This window comes from Lissotriton vulgaris, chromosome 3_1, assembly GCF_964263255.1.
Source record: "Lissotriton vulgaris chromosome 3_1, aLisVul1.2, whole genome shotgun sequence".
Lineage (NCBI taxonomy): Eukaryota > Metazoa > Chordata > Amphibia > Caudata > Salamandridae > Lissotriton > Lissotriton vulgaris.
Window position 1 is genome coordinate 4,346,041 of NC_141689.1, and position 13,903 is coordinate 4,359,943.

Here is a 13,903-nt window from a genome sequence, read left to right on the forward strand (position 1 = left end):
CTACTAAAAAAATGGCTGGGGTCTGTTCCTCAAGCCTCCAATCTGGCATTCCCGGAAGAAAGAGAGAAATCAACTCTAGCTTTACTTCCCCTGAATCCAGAGCTGTCCGATGTACAGAAACACGAACTACTAAGGGAATTACGTCCTTTTTCCCCCTTGTTTTCTGACATACCTGGGTGTACACACTTAGCTGAACACGAGATACATACGGCCAGGGGAAGTATCATCAAGCAAAGGGCCTATCGCATACCAGCCGCAAAAAGAGCAGACGTGCGAAAGGAAGTAGCTAGCATGTTAGAACTTGGTGTCATCAGACCGTCAAAGAGCAGTTGGTCATCCCCCATTGTCATGGTCCCCAAACCTGACGGGTCCACTCGTTTTTGCATGGACTTCAGGGCACTAAACGCCATTTCCACCTTTGACGCGTTCCCGATACCCAGGGTGGACGAGCTAATAGAAAGGATAGGGGAAGCCAAATACATAACAACACTGGATTTGACCAAGGGCTATTGGCAGGTACCCCTGAGAGAGGAAGACCGCCACAAGACAGCATTTGCCACAGAGGAAGGGTTATACGAGTTCAACGTCCTTCCCTTTGGACTCCATGGGGCACCTGCCACCTTCCAAAGACTTATGAATACGGTACTATCCCCACATACCCGTTATAGTTCCGTGTATCTCGATGACATTGTCATTTTCAGCAACACATGGAATGAACATCTGGGACACTTGACCAAAGTCATGGCCTCATTAAGAGACGCCGGACTGCATGTAAATGCAAAAAAATCCAGAGCAGCCTTTCCAAGAGTTAAATATCTAGGGTTCATGCTTGGAGATGGAGTAATAGCACCCCAGGAGGAGAAGATAAAAGCCATTATCGAAACTCCCTTTCCCTCCACAAAAAGAGAACTCCGGGCCTTCTTGGGCCTCATGGGCTACTATAGAAGGTTTATCAAGAACTTTGCAAACATAGCCACGCCCCTTACCAATTTACTTCAAAAAAATGTCAGAAACAGTCTCCCACAACCACCGTCCCTTGAAGCCAGGGAAGCCTTCCTTCACTTGAAGAAGGCAATCACAACTAGCCCGGTATTACTGCCCCCAGATTTTGACAAACCATTTTCACTGGCCACAGATGCGTCAGATACGGGCATAGGGGCTGTGTTGTCACAAATTGGGGAGGACAGTGCAGAACATCCAATCCTGTATATAAGTAGGAAACTCCATCCCCGGGAACAGAAATATCCCACCGTGGAAAGGGAGTGCCTAGCAATACGGTGGGCAGTGGACAAGTTACGTTACTATCTGGAAGGGAGGGCATTCACACTGTACTCTGATCATGCCCCTTTACAGTGGATGCAGAAGAATATGACCCAGAATGCCAGGATACTACGTTGGTTTCTGTTCCTTCAACCCTTTGCCTTTACGGTTGTGCACAGGAAGGGGAGAGACAATGGGAACGCCGATTATCTGTCTCGCATGCCCATTCTCCCCAACCGGGAGAATCCAGGGGGGGAGGAGTGTAACGGGGTGAGGTTGACGGGATCTGAGGAGTGGTGGACCCCCAGAAATGACTCCGTAATTACTCCTTCCTTACAGACGGATCCATGGGGCGCAGGTCAGGACGGACACAAGGAAGAAGAACACGGCGCCTTTAACTGGTCCTACATAGAGGAGGAAAACACTCCCTCTGCACACGTCAGAGGTACGGGATTGGTTAAAGCCCCGGAAGTGCTTTACTCGGCGTGTGACGTCACCCCGGAGGAGGAGGAGAGGAGCGGAGGTGGAGAAAGCGCGAGAGAAGTTAGTAGCAGCGAAGGAGTACGAGAAAAGACCGAAGAACACCCCGGAGGAAGAGCGGAAGAGGAGTTCCCTGGAGAGCCAGGAGGCCAACGTTCCCGTGAGCCGCCGTGCCACTCTCCCAGGGGAGGAGCGTGGCTTGTACAGGTACGGCAGCGTATGGCAGCTTGGGTGGGAAGCAAGCGCATTTAAAGTACAGAACCCGTGTTTGAATTCCCGCGTTTAACCCCCCCTTTTGTATCCTTTACCCCGCGAGTAACCCTCACTGTCTGTACAAACCAAACCACTCCACTGACCTAGTGATACGAGTCACCGGTGAATCCCTCCCTCACTTCACACGGCCCCTCAGGTGCAAAACCCCAGTAGACAGGAGAACTAACGGCTCCCTTTATGTTGGTCTCTTTTGCATGGGAACCGGAGCCGAGTGACTGCCGTCTGACCAGACCTTGAGGTGCATCACGTCCACACGAAGCGGAAGACACAGAACGCAAAAACGGATCCTAGCCAATTTGCTAAAGAGAGACTCACTTTTCGAACGAGGAGAACTTTAATGATAAAGTCACATCGGGGAATCCCAATAAAACCTTCATTAACCCCAAAACTTGGTGTTACTCTCGTTCCTGACCCACAACCGGGCGCACCCGCCACCCTTGGTCCAACAGCCCAGTCCACAGGCGGCGATGAGGGCGGTCTCTGTGCTGTGGTTGCTGCGGAACCCTGACTGGGAGGGGTCCAGGATTCTGTTTTCTTCGAGGTATCGGGTTAGCTGTCTGTTGACGATCTTCTCGATGACCTTGACCGGGAATGGGAGCAGGGAGATGGGTCGGGCGTTCTTGAGGTCTCTTGGGTCTGCCTTGGGATTTTTCAGTAGGGCGTTGATCTCTGCGTGTTTCCAGCTCTCAGGGAAGGACGCGGTTTCGAGGAAGAGATTGATGACGTTGTGCAGGTGGGGTGCGATGGAGCTGCTGGCTTTGTTGAAGACATGGTGCAGGAATGGGACGGACGGAGAGCCGGAGTGGATTGCGCTCATGGTCTTGATGATGTCATCGATGCTCAGGCTGGTCCAGGCTAGCAGGGGGTTGTGATCGATTGTGTGCGGAGGGTCTGTTGTGTTGCTGTCTGTTGGGGCAGTCTGGGTGTTGAAGCTGTCGTGGATGTCTGCTATCTTGCAGTGGAAAAAAGTGGCGAGGGAGTCGCACAGGGCTTGCGACGGCGGGATGTTGGTGTTGAAGCTGGGATTGGAGAGTTCCTTCACGATGTTGAAGAGCACCTTGCTATTGTGCGCGTTGTTGTTCAGGCGTTCTTTGAAGGAGGTCCTCTTGGCAGTCTTGATGAGGTGATGGAGGTGTTTTTCAAATCTTGTTTTCGGTGATATGACCACCAAAGGCCCTGATTTTATATTAAAAACAGAGCTTTGGACTATACCATTTCCCGCTGAAAGGCAATATTTCTCTCCACATGTTCCCATACCTCGCTTGTCAACCAGTTTGGCGCTCATTTTCCCTCCATGTTAAAAGAACAGTAGATGTTTTAGCACCCAAGCGAATAATGTGCTGCATAGCCAAATATATAGAAGGCCCCAACGATTGAATTGCAAATGCTTGTTTTTTTTCCCTCGTCTACCTCCACTTCATCGCTTTGTTTCGATGTGGAGTAAAGTTTCCACATCGAGGTCAGGTTCCTCGATGCATTTTGGCATTGATGCAAAGTGACTCTTCAACTCTTTAGAGTTGGAAGGCTATCCTAGGCCTATAGCACCTAGATTCCGACCAATGCCCCGGCCGCCTGGTATTAATAGAGATCCGCTGACTTGTAGACTAAGTGATTGGTCCAGGAAACCATTGCTGTACTTTGATGAATACCCTAGGTACCCGACATACCAGTACCCCAAGTATCCAATCCCACTTTACAACCGCTATGCACCAATGTCAGATATGGAGGGAATTGACTGACTTGATGGAGAGATGATAGTGGAAAACAGCCTTGAAAACAGCTTTGTTAGTCCGCAAACGGTTCTCCCCATGGTTACTGGCCAACAATCTTTAAATGACATCTTGCCTACACACCGCCTTAAGCAACCCAGCCTGAAAGACACTGCGATTGCCCCTAAATCTATGACAGCAGGCCAAAACGACTTTTTTCTCGCCTCCAAATTAAAACAGAATTGTCCTTCCAGAACCGATAACACTCTAAAGACATGCATTGGGGGGCACGAAGGAACAGAGACCAAACATCGAATCTCTGTTTTATTTTGGAATGTTGCAGGACAGCGGGCAAAGGTGACTAACGACAAATGGATAGAGTTCATTCCTAACTTTGAGATTCTAGCATTTCAGGAGACGTGGGCATGCGAGGCGATACACATGGAGGGGTATAAGACCTATTTCTCGCCTGCCAAACCATCCACCTCTGGCAGAGCGAAAGGGGGACTAACAACCTACATTTCTAACCTTCTTAACACGACCAAAGTAGTACCCATCAAGCTAGATCTAAATTTTCAGATCCTATGGATATGCCTCAACAACAAGGAAAGTATTTTTTTGGTCAATTTCTATAATAATCTTACAGCTCTTGAGGCACTAAATGTGGGAACACTGATTCGATCCACTTTATTAGCGTGTAAAAGAAAGACTGATAAGGTAAAGGTACCTGTGGTATAACAGATGAAGATGGTAACTCAATTAAGTATTTTAGGCACTGCTCTTTAGGTAACCTCCTTAACGAAGTGCTGTTTGACCTAGACTTAAAAATAGCAAACAACACTTATAAGAAGGATCTGTTACTTGCCCCAACATTCCATGGGAGGGGACTTCAATCAGTTATAGATTTCATTCTGGTCTCTAACGGTGCTAATTCGGCAGAAGCAATGTTTACCCAACATGAAATCCCATTGAGTGATCGTACTCCAATCAGTATTTCTATGATAGAAGGAGTGGATACAGTTCCATTTTAACGCAGAAGAATTTGGCCCCAAGTAGGATAAATGGTTATGCTTTGAAGTGGGGGAAAGTAGACCCTGTAGAAATAACAAAGCAGGTGGTAGTAAAGGCCCTTCCACACTTCGAAAAATGCCTTAGTATGGAGATATCTGACCAAGAAATCCTTTCCAACTTTGAGGCAATTCTTAAAACGGTAAAAGAGGCCCTTTGGATTGAAATAAAACAAAAACCAAGGCAGAAGAAAGGGTGGTTCAATCGTGCCTGCACGGTGGCCTACTCTAATCTAAAAAGTGCCCTTAGAAAGACGGACAGGATTCCCCATGAGATAAAAACGTTACGGAAGACATATAACTTAGCATTAAAAACAAGGAAGAGTGAGCTAAAAAAATCACCTTTGGGACCAACTGCACGAAAGCTGCGGTTCTGGGAATGCAGCCGCTTTCTGGCAGGTGGTCAAATCTCCTTTTTTAAAAAATAATATTAACCTTCCGAATATCGAGATAGCGATACAAGAGAAAGACTGGGTTCAGCATTTTACTAAGATCTTTTCACACAGCTTGGACTCCCAGTATTCTGGAGATCCTTCATCTAATGACCTACCCAGTCCTTATCCTATTAACCTCCAATTTACAATGGTTGAAGTCGCACAGGCCTTAAAAGCCAGTAACAGTGGGAAGGCGCAAGGTCCTGATGGCGTTCCAATTGACTTATTCAAAGCCCAAATGGACTTATGGTCCCCCCTTCTCACAAGAGTCCTGAATGCCACTTGTAATGCTGGTTTATTGGAATCCTGGTCACGCTCTATATTAGTTCCCATATTTAAACAAGCATTGGAAATGCAATAGGTCTCGCATTAGAAAAGTTGGAGCTATTGATCTTGTAAATGACAAATATTTTATTTATTTGTTGGTTTTTAAAATAGCTAAATTGATAGCTTTGTCATTTACAACGCCAATAGTTATAACTTTCGCGAATGTGACACCTATAGCATTTGGAATGCAACATGTTTTGTATTTACGTGACATAGATGGCAGGTTTCACTGAAAGCAGTAGGGCGAGGTAGGTGATATGGAATTCTAGATTAAGCCCCTTGCAAGTCATACTGTCATACACAAGCGTGCATTAGTTAAGCATTGCTACCTGTCTCTTTAAGCTGGTCTGTCATTCCCTGTAGCCTGAAAGTCATATGATGCATTTGTTGTCATGACAACAAGCCCTGCTTACTTAGCTATGCCGAGTAAAATCCATCGCAAGAAGCCAGCTTGTTAAACCTCACCATAGCAAATGGAAACGTTGAAAATGCGGTTTTAAAACAAATACTTCAAAATTCCATTTGTGAGGATATACGGGCTAGGTCATAAAAAAATAAAGACGGCACCATTTTGATTGCATAAATGCAAATGTGCTGTATTGTACTACTGCAGGTACCACTGTGAGTGTCTGCTGATGTTGCAGACATCGATCAGTCTATTTTCTGATAACGTTTAGAGTACTACACAAGCATGCATCCTTAACGCACATGGCCACGTTTCTAGTCCACGAGCATCCACGCGGACCCCGAGAAGCGCCACTGCGTCTGGTTAAAAGGAAAAAAACGTAAGGATGGCATCTGTCTAAAAGAACTAATGTCTACAGTTCCACAAGGCCGGCTGTTCATTGCTGAAGCGCCCGCGAGGGAGCAGGCCAGCGCCAGCGCCAGCCCCGGCACGCGCGCGAGGACCTGTGAGGACATGTTCGCCATTGGCTGCGCTTGCACCTGAATGCCCTGTAGTACTACCGGTGTCAATGCCGCGTGCTCCCCGAGGGAGTGTCGGAGCTCTTCACGCATGGAAGGCGGACTACTCAAGCGCACGCATTATCTAATGCAGCGCGAATTATTAAATAATGCGTAGCCTTCCTCAAGGAGGTTTGTTATTTAAATGAAGCAATATATTAATATTCACTACATCGAAAGAAATAACATAACATTCAATACTTACACAGTAGCAACCAGACAACACATGCACAAAAGATACAAACACATTTCCAAACAGAAACAAGCAGTGGGCCGGAAAGTGAAGGGTGCGGGGCGTCGGAGAACCGCGAGGAGGGAAGGCAGATAAGGGGAGGGGGGAGGAGAAATGCGACACAGCGGGCAGGGGAGGGGGCGGAGCAGGGAGAGGGAACAGACGGAGGGAAGCCAGATAAGGGCAGGGGGGAGGAGAAATGCGACACGGCGGGCAGGGGAGGGGGCGGAGCGGGGGCCTGGAGTGCGAGGGGTTTTAACATATGGCTGGGGAGTTGCAAAGACCGTAAGACGGCGGGCAGGGGAGGGGGCGGAGCGGGGAGAGGGGAGAGGTGCGACACGGCAGGCAGGGGAGGAGAGTAGGAGGAGGAGGGGGGAGAAGAGTAGGGGAGGCACGGCCTAGCGGCCGTGCAATCAAGAAGTGAGGGGGCGGAGCTGGGGGAGGCAGTGAGAGAGAGAGTAGGCAAGGCAGGCGGCTGGGGGCATGTGCACGCGCTTTTAAGCTCAATGCGCATGCGCATTGAGCTTACATTTCTCGTGCACTGCAAGGAATCGCCACGATTCCTTGCAAGTTGGTTAAAGAGTGGATAAGCCCCCATAGTCTCGCAAGCTCGATGCGCATGCGCATCGACAGGCGAGACCTAAAAAGGGGACAGGGGGTCTGTATCCTGCTACCGCCCAATCTCGCTAATAGACTCCTTTCGCAAAGTGGCAGGTCGAGTCATTTTGGAATTATTGCAAGATTGGGCGGAGGAAGGAAGAATCATCTCAGACCTACAATATGGGTTTCGTCAAGGGCTAGGGACCACTGAGCAGGCCTTGAATCTTTCCCTCCTAATTGATAAATATGTCTTCATTAAAGGCGGTGACTTGTATATGATCTACGTGGATTTACCATCTGCGTTTGATTGTGTCTCCCATTCTAAACTATGGTCCTTGCTGACCGATATGGGGGCACCACCAAACGAAGTGAAATTCCTGAGGGAACTCTACTCTAACGCCACAGCTAAAGTCTGCTATGGAGCAGGAGGAGAGTTGACGGAGGATTTCCCTATAGAAAGAAGCGTGAGGCAGGGATGTGTCCTGGCTCCCCTCCTTTTTACCCTATACACCAATGGGCTAGAAAGAGATTTGCTGGAAAACTCCCAAGACCTACCAATGGTGGAAAATCGCCCAATCCCCGCATTACTGTATGCGGACGATACAGTAATACTAGCTCGCACTCTAATTGAATTACAAAAGAACCTGGATAGGTACTCAAAGTTTATGGCAGGTCTGGATTTAAAAATAAATATTATCAAAACCTTCGTCATGAGGGTGGGTTCAAGTCGCAAAAATAAAATGAGGGGGATTTACCTCAGTAAAGAAAAAATAGCGACTCCTGACAAATACTGCTATCTAGGCATAACTATTGACCATAAACTCTCATGGAGAGCTGCTGTTGACACCCGCAAGCTGCTTTTCCTAAGAACCACAGCAGCCCTAACTAATTTTGCCAGAAAGCTGGGGAAGAGAGCACCCTTGGAAATGTTAAAGATTTACAGAGCCAAATGTCTTTCCGTGGCTCTGCACGGGGCGGGCCTTTGGGGCTTTGTTGTACTCAATAGCATCCAACGGGTGGAAAACACTTTTCTTAGATATTTACTTGGTGTACCTGGTAGTACGGGCACTCTTGCCTGCCACATTGAGCTAGGTCTCCCATACATCACGGACCTAGCAAGAATTGAACCATTGTTACTGTGGCACAGGATATGTACTTCATAAAAAGCAATTTTCAGCCAACATATCCTTTCCGAATGTGTAAAAATGGATGACGCCAGTAACTCAAGGTGGCTGCGATATGTAGCGAGATTTTTTCAAGATTTGGGCTGCCCCCAATACTATTCTAATCCTTCCCTAATTAGTGAGGTACCGAGAAAGGTTCTAAAAAAGAAATGTTTGGCTCACCTAGAGGCTCTGAGATTAACTAATGAAATTATGAAACCTTCTGTTACTCATGCCCTCCTTATACAAGCGGAACCTTCAATACAGCCATACCTCACCTACAATACCACGAGTTACGAACGACATCTCCTGGTAAGGTTTAGAATGAATTCCTTTCATAGATTGTGTAGGAAGGTACCTCCTGACTATGGTTGCCCCCAACTTTTTGCCCTGTGTTTTAGCTGGTTTTTGACATAGTCGACCTGGGACCCTGCCAATCAGGACCCCAGGCCTACTGCTCTCTCTCTAAAATGGATTCCATGTACCTTAGGTACATTTCCAATTGGTACTGGGCCACCTTATCAGACCCTGTAACTCAGGGCATAGGTGTACCCAGGGCCTACCAGGGGCTGAAGCATGTATTATGCCACCCCTGGCTGGCCTCCTAAATTTGACACAACTGGCTGCATGACAGCTGGGGCAAAGTCGTGTAATCACCCTTTGCTGTAGATATAGTATACCTATATCTAACCCTAAAAATGGACACACAGATTCCTATCAGTCACTCCTATGGCAGGCCTTGACAATCCTGAAGGCAGAGTGCTTGGAATCGTGTGAGATGGTGCTCTGGCATGAGCTGAGCCTGTCTGCAGCTTGCGGAACCAAGTCCTAATAGCTGTTCCATGATAACGCATACCATATACTCTTAAGTGCATTATAATCCTCGAGGTTAAATGCTATCTTTGGTATTGCTTTATCAAAACATGTCGAGTAAGGTGTCATACGAATTGGAATACTAACCCCTCGCCAATTCTGGCGACGGGGTTAGCATTCCACCCTTCTAGAGGGATACGACATGTATGTAACTGTGAACCCCGGTTAAAGTTAAACGAAGCCTCAGCTCCACAAAATGGATGCTGCCACCACAGACACGAGTCTGACCCCCTGCAGCTGGGAGTCCTTCCAGCGAGGGGAGCCTGGACAAAGGGTTTCCTGTCAGGGGCGGTGCTAGCACCGTCCCAGACATGGTTTTGTGTATCCTGGGTAGGCAGGGCTTTACAGGAAGGTGACTGCTGAGTGGCACCCCGGTGCTCACTACGCATAGGCCGGTCAGAACCAGTTCCAGGGGCACACCAGCCCCTGGCCTGGGGGAAGTCCGGCATGGCAGAGGGGTGTAACCACCCCCCTCCTAGTCCCACCCATAGGCAGGACCTAGTCACCGGATCAGCCCCCTTTTTTAGTATAAAGATGGGAGCGGGCCCCCTGTTCAAATTAGATCATCTTTGGAATCAAGACACGACTTTCTGCGAAAGGACTTCAAGATTTCCTTCTTCAAGATTCTCCCTTGTGGCTAAGGAGTAGTCACCCTGCATCCGCAGGCACCATCCTAAGAACACTGCGGTCTGCTGCAAGTCCTTCTTCACGAATCCGACGGCCCAGCTAGACGAGACCCGGCTTCCCTGGCACCTCTGACCTCTACTCACCTCTACAGCAAAGCTGAGAACTGTGAGTGCGACGAGACCTCGAGGGACCGACGATCGCCAAGACTGCACGACTTCTTTGCAACAAGCCCACCGTGTGCTCCACTGGTGAGTGCTTTGGGGTCCGAGAAGCCCCAACCCTGAGCAGCTCCAGCACCGAAGATCAGCCCTCGATCTGCGTGGGGCCCTTCTGCTTTTGCGTGCTCACCGCGCTCTGTGGCTACTAGCCGGCTGGCTTGTGGCCTTCTTCACGACGCCCGACGACATCACTGCTGCTGGTCTGGTTGCTCCAGACTGGCCCTTGCTTCCTTCTTCAAGAGAGGCACCCCGGACCCTCCTGGTCCACTCCAGACGCCATTTTGAGTCCACCGCGTGGGCTTGAATTTGCCAATGCTTTGTTGCCCAATCCTGGGTCCAGCGACGCCGACAGCTTCATCCATCGTGGGACAGCTCGCTCCTCCATCCTGGTCGCCGACAACGCCTCCTGGTCCGTGAGATCTGCGAGCACAGCGTCATCCACTCACCTAGTCGAGGTGACTACCATCCGGTGCCCTCCTGGTGCCACCTGACTACTGGCTAGTAGTCTCGAACTTGGTCCCCTCTGCTTTCAGGTGTCATCTTCCTTCGATCCAGGCTTGGATCCATCGAACTTTCTTCACTGGTCGCCTGCCAGCAACTTCTTTCTTCCAGGCTCCTGGTCCGTCTACGAGGATTCCCGACGTCTTTTGAGACCTATGCAGCTGCAGCCCCTGGGCTAGGTAACTTCGGCATTTCGGTGCCCCAGCATAGCCTCACTATCCAAGGGTCAGGATCCACTTTCGTTTTCCTCCTACCAGGTCGGGTTCGCCCGAGAACACTAACTTTGCAATTACTAGCTACCATAGACTTTGTCCCGCATCACGCGTGAGAGTGCACACTCTGCACCCGAGTCCCCTAGGCCTCCTAGAAGTAATCTGAAGATTCTATAGTCAAGTCCTAGCGATTCCTAAGCCTATTAGTACTGTACTTACCTGCTAGTAATTTCGCATTCCACTTTCAGAGTATATGGTTTTCCGTGCCCCTCGGGCATTTGTATATACTGTGCTAACTTAAGTATTTTCGTAAGAGTTTTGTGTTGTGCTTAGTACCCTGTCCTCATAAAGAGTACAGGGCTGTTGTGATTCTTAATAAATAACTGTTTATTTTCATAACACTTGTGTGGTGTCCTTTCACTTGGTATTCAAGGGGTATATGTGTGGTAAACAGCTGGCTTAACACGCCCTCTCGAGTCTTTAGCCTTAGACTGCTCGTATCCACGCTACTAGGATAGCTGGTCTATAAGGTTGACTTACAACCAATCATCAATAAGGGTTGCTGGACTGATACATAGTGTTCACTAGAATAGTGAGCACTGCATATCAGGCCACCTTCTCACAGATTGGTCACACACCCTACAAGAAACAATTGGGCAAAAGTACTTCCCCCTTGTCCTTGCGATGGGCACTCGCTGCAAACCACTTCCCATATTTTATTTTTTTGTATATTTTACCATAACCTTAAAAAAAAAAAAATGGCTTGTACCTTTTCTAAGGACTACTGGTTTTAAACAATATCGTCCAGCATTGTTGTTTTTACAACTGTTACAGGGTGAACGTTTGGTTTTCTTAGTGGCAAATTTCCTTAAATCTGTTGTCTGCCACCGCTTAACCTTTGAGCACTCATTAGAACAAACTGAAACCCTAATTTTACAGACTTAATAAATAATGCTTAGATACCTAAATTCAATTTGCAGGTTGCCAATCAAATCACATTTTTAGCTTGTAAATAATGTATTTTAAATGTATAATAAATGTTTAAATGATAATTTGTATTTATGAAATATGTATGTTTGTAATGTATGCTTTTATAATTTGCAACCAAAATCGAATAAAGCAATTGAATTGAATTGACTCTTCAATGAAGCAATGGGTTCCTATGGTCACAGATGGCGTCAAGCTTGATTTTGCATCTCCCTCCCATGCCTTTGATCCGCTCTCGAAGTCGAAGCAGGTTTACAGGGTTTGCTCCATCAGTGTCCCTCATCTTGGACATGTGCGGCTCCTTGGGCTTCCCTCTGCTCTCCGGTGTTGACGAGTTCGGCTTCATTCCCGGTTTCTTCGAGTTAGAGGGATTACCTTTTGTTTGTGTTCCTCTCTTGACACTTTCCTGCGACTCTTGCCAATTTGGCCCTGGACGATCTAGAGTTCCAGCCCTTCCCTTTGGGCTTCCTCTGTCTCCTGAAAGTCTTCACTGTCGCATGACAGCCCCAGGTCTTTTGAAATGAAATGAAATGAAATGAAATGAAATGAAATGAATGAAACTTATATAGCGCACGACTTACCCTGGGGCATCTCCGCGCTTGCTTAGGGAACCCGTCCTGGTATTCCCCTGTGAGATAACCCTGGCAGGGTATCCACAAGGTGAAAGCCAGGCATCCCACCGCGAGGGGCCGTTGTGGAGATTAAGCAAGCTATTGCCCAGAGTCGCAGAGTGTGAACCCGTGAGTCGAGAAGGCACCGGAGCGAGAATTATCGAGTCCGTGGAATTTTGAGCCCAAGACCCGCCGAGGCGGGGAATTGAACCCTGGTCCCAGGCCGAACTCAAGCTCCAGGTCTGCCGCCTCTAACCCCTGAGCCACACTTCTCCACTGTTTTGAGGACTGCTATCTCTGTATGCCCACCTCTGCTTCGGCCTGGCATTGATGGTCGTGGGCAAGCACTCTGCACATGTAGCACAGTCCTCTGTGCTGTTGTCCTTAGGGAGTCAGAGGCTGCAGACCTCATATATGTCTTTCTGTACGTACTTTTGTGGGCACTTGGAGCAGAATCTAAAAGATACGTTCCATGCTCCTTTCTCATTCTCCAACCAAGTGCTCGTATCGGTCTTCTCACCTCAGTGTTTTTCAGCCTTTTCTCTGTGCTCTTTTCTTCCTATCGGTCATCGCCAATGCTCTTCCCTCGATAGTGAATTTTAGTGGGAAACCTTTTTCTTTCAGCAATTTCTTCTTCCGCTACTCTGGCGCTCCAGATCTACGGCGGAAAAAAGAATCTGAAGATGGTGGCTGCGATGAGGCTTTTCCAGCGCATAAGTCTGACATCACACAAGGAGGGGTTTAACCCCAAATGGTTAACGACGTCCACGAAAATGCAATAGGTCTCGCATTAGGAAAGTTTGAGCTATTGGTCTTGTAAATGACAATTATTTTATTTATGTGTTGGTTTTGAAAATAGCTAAATTAATAGCTTTGTCATTTACAATGCCAATAGTTATAATTTTCGCACATGTGACACCTATAGCATTTGCAATGCAACATGTTTTGTATTTACAAGACTTAGATGTATTGATATTACAAATAACAATGGTTTTTAATTTTTTTAAATAATTAATACTTGAATAAAAGTGATTGTAATTTATAATGGCAATAGCTTAAACTTTTGTAAATAACTTTTGTGAAGATTATGTTTTGTGTATTTTATTGTGACGAAAATCCAAGAACAGAAGTGAAATATTAACTTTTTTTGTGACATTTGAAATAAAGCTTGAAACATTGAGAGAACATATTTGAACCAGTTGTTGTTGAATGGTTGCACATATTGATGCTGTGATGGCGCTGAGTGATGCTGTGGCGGCCCGGAGTGATGCTGTGGCGGCCCGGAGTGATGCTGTGGAGGCCCTGAGTGATGCTGTGGAGGCCCTGAGTGATGCTGTGGAGGCCCTGAGTGATGCTGTGGAGGCCC

The 13,903-nt window shown here is 47.7% G+C and overlaps 1 protein-coding gene across 19 annotated transcripts in view; it reads right to left on the reverse strand.

Moving 5' to 3' along the window:
- Positions 1–13,903, reverse strand: part of LOC147725800 (uncharacterized) — a 652,895-nt gene that overhangs the window by 559,962 nt on the left and 79,030 nt on the right. For 3 of the 19 annotated variants that reach the window (XM_086959954.1, XM_086959958.1, XM_086959965.1), the window contains one exon: positions 13,058–13,195. The exons of the other annotated variants lie outside the window; for them this stretch is intronic. The gene's annotated coding sequence lies outside the window, so the exon portion shown is untranslated. The remainder of the gene's footprint in view (positions 1–13,057; positions 13,196–13,903) is intronic. 19 annotated transcript variants of the gene reach the window in all.